The sequence below is a fragment of the Phyllostomus discolor genome, chromosome 13 (assembly GCF_004126475.2).
Source record: "Phyllostomus discolor isolate MPI-MPIP mPhyDis1 chromosome 13, mPhyDis1.pri.v3, whole genome shotgun sequence".
In the NCBI taxonomy this organism is placed as follows: Eukaryota; Metazoa; Chordata; class Mammalia; order Chiroptera; family Phyllostomidae; genus Phyllostomus; species Phyllostomus discolor.
This window is the reverse complement of record NC_040915.2, coordinates 415,278-421,196: the sequence shown is the minus strand read 5'-3', so window position 1 is coordinate 421,196 and position 5,919 is coordinate 415,278.

Here is a 5,919-nt window from a genome sequence, read left to right as displayed (position 1 = left end):
GGAAGGAAGGAAGGAAGGAAGGAAGGAAGGAAGGAAGGAAGGAAGGAAGGGAGGGAGGGAGGGAGGGAGGGAGGGAGGGAGGGAGGGAGGGAGGGAGGGAGGAGGGAGGGAGGAATAATAATAATAAGCCCCAGCTGGTGTGGCTCAGTGGATTGAGTGCCAGCCTGTGAACCAAAGGGTATGATTCCCAGCAGGGCACATGCTTGGGTTTCCAGCTGGGTCCCCAGTAGGAGGCGTGAGAGAGGCACTCACACATTGATGTTTCTCTCCCTTTCTCCTTCCCTTACCCTCTCTAAAAAATAAAATAAAATCTAAAAAAAAATTTCTTGACAAGGGCTGCACTGGTACCTCAACAATCATGACAATCACAGTTCGGGGAATGGACATACACTGTGTCATGGTGCCACTAGAGAGGAGAAAGCCAGTTTGAATTATGGAAGAAATCACATTGAAGAAATGTAGCTCTTATCTGCTTACACAGATTCTAGTTCTAATCTATCTACATGTCCTTCTTCTTACCTATAAAACGTAGCATAATGCATTTTAATGATATTTAATATTTTGTATAAAGATAGCATTTCAGATGTGTGGGGAAAGGATAGGATATTCAATAAATGTGGCTTGAACAACTGGGTGACCATTTGGGAAAGCAATTAATTCAAACTCTCATATAAAAAAATAAACTCAAGATTGAAAGAAGAACTATAAGTACAAAATTGAAGTCATAAAATAAGTCAGTATAAAAGTATTTGCAGCCCTGGCTGGAGTAGCTCAGTGGGTTGAGCATCTGCCTGCAAACCAAAAGGCTGCCAGTTCAATTCCCAGCCAGGGCACATGCCTGGGTTGCAGGCCAGGTCCCCAGTAGAGGGGTGCATGAGAGACCAACACACATTGATGTTTCCCTCCCTCCCTTCCCCTCTTTCTAAAAATAAATAAGTAAAATCTTTTTAAAAAGTATTTGCAACATAAAATTGCAATGGGTTCTCTGACACACAGTGAATGGCTGAGGCAGGGATGGAAATGGTTCTTAAACACCAAACGAAGAACCCTTGACAGCACCTGAAAATGAAGCTCTGCTGGAGCGCAGCCTGACCCCCTTGCCACACACGGCCTGGCAGCCTTCGCGCCCCAGATGGAGGGCTGAGTGGTCACGACCCAGACCACGTGGTCCCGACCCAGACCACGTGGTCCCCAAGCCCCAGAGTCCTTCCTCATGGAGCCTTTGACGGAGAAGTCGAGAAGACAGTAGAGCGGTCACAACCTCAGAGTCTCAACTCATCCTGCTGAACTCCAGGCTTCTTTTTTTCTTTAATTGTTGCCGTTACTGCAGACGTCCCCATTTCCCCCCTTGGTGCCCCCTCTTCCCAGGCCCCATCCCCCCTTCCCTCTGGCCATCCTCACACTGTCGTCTGTGTCCATGACTTCTGCATGTGTGACCGTTGGCTGATCCCTTCCCCTTCTTTCATCCAGTCTCCCCTCTCCTTCCCCTCCGACAGTTGTCAGTCTGTTCCATGTGTCCAGGCCTCTGTTTCTATGTGGTTTGTCTGCTTGTTTTGTTCATTACATTCCACATGCAAGTGAAATCATGAGGCACTTGTCTTTCTCTGACTGGATTGTTTCATAGAGAGTAATGTTCTCCAGGTCCATCCTTACAAATGGTAGGAGCTCCTTTTTCATGTTGAGTAGTATTTATTCCATCGTGTAAATGTACCCCAGCTTTTTTATCCACTTTTCTACTGATGGACACTGGGGCTGTTTCCAGATCTTGGCGAATATAAATAATGCCACTACGGAATATAGGGATGCATATATTTTTTGTATTGGTGTTTTGGGTGTCTTGGGATATATTACCAGATGAGGGTTGCTGGGTCAAAAGGCAGATTCACTTTTAATTTTTGAGGTATCTCCATACTGTTTTTCCACAGTGGCTGCACCAGTCTGCATTCCCACCAACAGTGCATGAGGGGTCCCTTTTCTCTGCATCCTCACCAGCACTTGTTGTTTGTTGATTTATTGATGGTAGCCATCCTGACATGTGTGAGGTGATATCTCATTGTGGTTTTAATTTGCTTCTCTCTAATGATTAGTGACATTAAGAACTTTTTATATGTCTGTTGCCCATCTGTATGTCCTCTCTAGAGAAGTGTCTGTTCAGGTCCTTTGCCCGTTTTTTAATTGGATTGTTTGTCTTCCTGGTGTGGCGTTGTGTAAATTCTTTGCAATTTTGGATATTAACTCCTTATCAGATGTCTCATTGGCTAATATGTTCTCCCAGGCAGTGCGCTCCCTCATCACGTTGCTGACGGTTTCTTCTGCTGTGCAGAGGCTTTGCAGTTTGACGTAGTCCCATTTGTTTATTTTTCCCTTTGTTTCCCTTGCCCGAAGTGATGTATTGGCAAAAATATTGCTACAAACGGTATCTAAAATTGTATTGCCTGTGTTTTCCTGAAGGGTTTTTTAAAATAGTTTCACAGCTTATATTTCAATCCTTTTCCATTTTGATTTTACTCTGGTCTATGGTGTGAGTTTTGTGGTCTAGTTTCTTTTTCTTTTTTTTTTTTTCATTTACCAGTTCAGTTTTCCTAACGCCATGTTTTGAAGAAAATGTCTTTACTCCACTGTATCTCTTGCTTCCTCTGTCAAATATTAATTGACTATGAAGGTGTGGGTTTATTTCTAGGCTCTCAGTTCCTGTTCCAGTGACCTTGTGTCTGTTCTTGTGCCAGCACCAGGCTGTCTTGATTCCAGTGGCCTTGTGTGGTTTGGTACCAGGTATTGTGATCCCTCCAACTTTATTCTTCTTTCTCAGGATTACTGAGGCTATTCAGGGCCTTCTTTAGTTCCACATAAATTTTTGGACTATTTGTCCTAGGTCTATGAAATATGCCATTGGTACTTTAATAGGGATTGTGTTGAATCTGTAGATTGCTTTGGGAAATATGGACATGTAGTGATTTAATTCTTCCAGTCCATTAACACAGTTTGTGCTTTTCCTTATTGGTATCTTCCTCAATTTCTTTCTTCAATGTCCTCTAGTTTTCCGAGTACAGGTCTTTTACCTCTTTGATTAAATTTCTTCCTAGGTTGCCCTGGCTGGGTGGCTCAGCTGGTTGGAGCATCGTCCCACACACCAAAAGGGCATGGGTTCCAGTGTGGGTCAGGTCACACACCTAGGCTGCAACTTCCATCCCCGGTCGGGGAGCACACAGGAAGTAACAGATCAGTGTTTCTTTTTCTTTCTTTTTTTTTTAAATAAATGATTCATCAGTTTTTTTAAAGACTTTATTTATTTATTTTTAGAGAGAGAATGGAGGGAGAAAGAGAGAGAGAGAGAGAGAGAAACATCAATGTGTGGTTGCTGGGGGTCATGGCCTGCAACCCAGGCATGTACCCCGACCGGGAATCGAACCTGCAACACCTTGGTTCGCAGCCCGCGCTCAATCCACTGAGCTAAGCCAGCCAGGGCAGATCAGTGTTTCTCCCTTTCTTTTTCCCTTCCCCTCTCTCCAAAGTTAGTAAACATAGCCTTGGATAAGGATATAAAAAGTTTATTCCTAGGTACCTAACTTTTTTGTTTTGGTAGTAAATGGAATTGTTTTCCTGGTTTCTCTTTCTGATAGTTCATTGTTGGTGTATAGAAATGCCACTGATTTCTGGATATTAATTTTGTTTCCTGCTACTTTGTCGAATTCATGTATTTGTTCTAGTAGCTTCTTTGGTGGAGTCTTTCGGGTTTTCTATGTATGATAGCATGTTATCTGTGAATGATGGCAGTTTTACTTCCCCCTTTCCAATTTGGATGGCTTTACTCCTTCCTCTTGTCTGATCATTGTGGCCAGGACTTGCAGTACTATGTTGAATAAGAGAGGGGAATGTGGACATACTGTCATGTTTCCAGTCTTAAGGCAAACACTTAGTTTTCGCCTGTTGAGTATGATGTTGGCTGTGGGCCATCTGTGTGTTTCGCTGGCATGCAAGCACACTGTGTTCAGTGTTCCCTGGATGTGTGTCTCCTGGAGCCGTGTGCCCGGGGAATTTTTCCACACCAGAATGCAGGGCTGTCTGTCTCGCTTTTAGTAGCTGCAGAGTGTCCCTCCCCTAGCATGCCATGCCCTGATGCCTCTAAAGATGCTCCTGCTGTCAGTCTCTGATTGTTGTCTGTGTTTTGGTTTCATGAACCGCAGCTCTGTGGTGAGCCAGACTGCAAGGAGCACACGTCACCAGGCCCTGTGTTAATGGACGTGACTGTGGGCTGTGGAATGGCTGCATCAGTGATGCACTGTAAATACTGTGTTCAACCACCGTCAAATTCCCTCCCCCAAAACTTCCAGTAATGTACACTTTCCTTGCCCAACGGTGTGGCAATGCATACTATTTATCCAATTCCCTGTTAAAACTGGGCATAGTTGATATTTTTGACATTTGCAAAATTAAAGAATAGAAACTCTAGGTTAGAGAATAAAAACAGGGGAGAAAAGAAAAAAATTAAAAGAAAGAAAACTAAGATTTGCCTGATTACTAGGACGGTTGAACATGTTGATATTTATTTATTTATTTATTTATTTTTAAATTTTTTTGCTGTTTGTGTTTCTACTGTTATATAGTGTTTATGTTTCTACTGCTTACACAGTCCTGGTGTCAACATAGACTCTACAAAAATCACATAATGAGGTAAGGGTTCAGAGAATGAGCTGTGGGGCCAAGAAGCTTTGATCCAAGGTCTGGTGTTTACTGGCTGTGACCTGTGGCAAGTCGCTTACCTCCTCTGTGTCTCTCTTTCCTGTCTGTAGGATGGAGACAGTGACAGCCTCTGTCTCAGAGGCTGACATTACAGCAGCGAGTGTGGGCAGCAGCTAGAGCAGCTGGGTGCGTAAGTGTTTAATAAACATGAACAACTACCAACTTCTTGCCTATCACTTATGTTGCAAATACTTCCTTCCAGGCTGTTGCTTTGTTGGTCTTTCATCTTTGTCATGTCGTCGTGTCTGTCCATCTTTTTTTTTTATGGCTTCAAGTTTCCAAAAAAGCAAAACTAGACATTTAAAGTGAATGTGAAGTGAGAAACTGGGAAAAGAGAAGAAAATAGCAGCAATGTTCACATCTGGGCAGTGAAATTTGGATGGCTTGTTTTCCTTTTTTATACTGTTTTCCAAATGTTTTCATGAATCTATATTTGCAAATGAACACATATTACCTTTACTTTTTGTTTATTGATTTGAGAGAGAGAAAGGAAGGGAGAGAGAAACATGGATGTGAGAGAGAAACATTCATCGGTTGCCTCCCCTATGTGCTGGGACCAACTGGGGATTGAACCGGCAACCTTTTGGTTTACCAGAGGAGGCTCCGACCAACTGATCCACCTGGCCAGGGCATAGTACCTTTACTTCTATGCTTTGTTTTTGAAATTTATTTTAAGCGCACGATAATCACTTAATAGTGAAGAAAGCACTCCCCACTCCCTTATGAATGTTGTTTACCCTAAAGGACAAAACAAGCCACAAGTTAGTCACTGCGACCGCGGCTCACTGAACTCTCCACCGGAAACCTCCACCCCTGAAGTCTGCACACCTGGGGCCAGATTCTCAGACAGCGCGGCAGGATCGCCCCCTGGTGGCAGAGAAATAAGAAGCCATCCAGAAAGGGTTGTGGGCCATGAGTGCTTGCGTGCTTGTGCGTGTGTCCTCGTAGGAATGTTTCATTTTATTAAAATCACAAAGCAACCTTTTGAGTTGGGGACTAAAATTATGTAAGAGACGGGTGAGAAATCTGAGCCACCCAGCTGACAAGGGGCAGAGTCCCCTCGCTCTGAGAAAAGTCCAGGTTCCTACTGTCAATCACTGAGCCTTCTCTTCCCAAAGGTGCCCCGCACTTTCTGTGGATCTGATTCACGCACTGAGTAACTCCCCGCCCGAAAGTGTG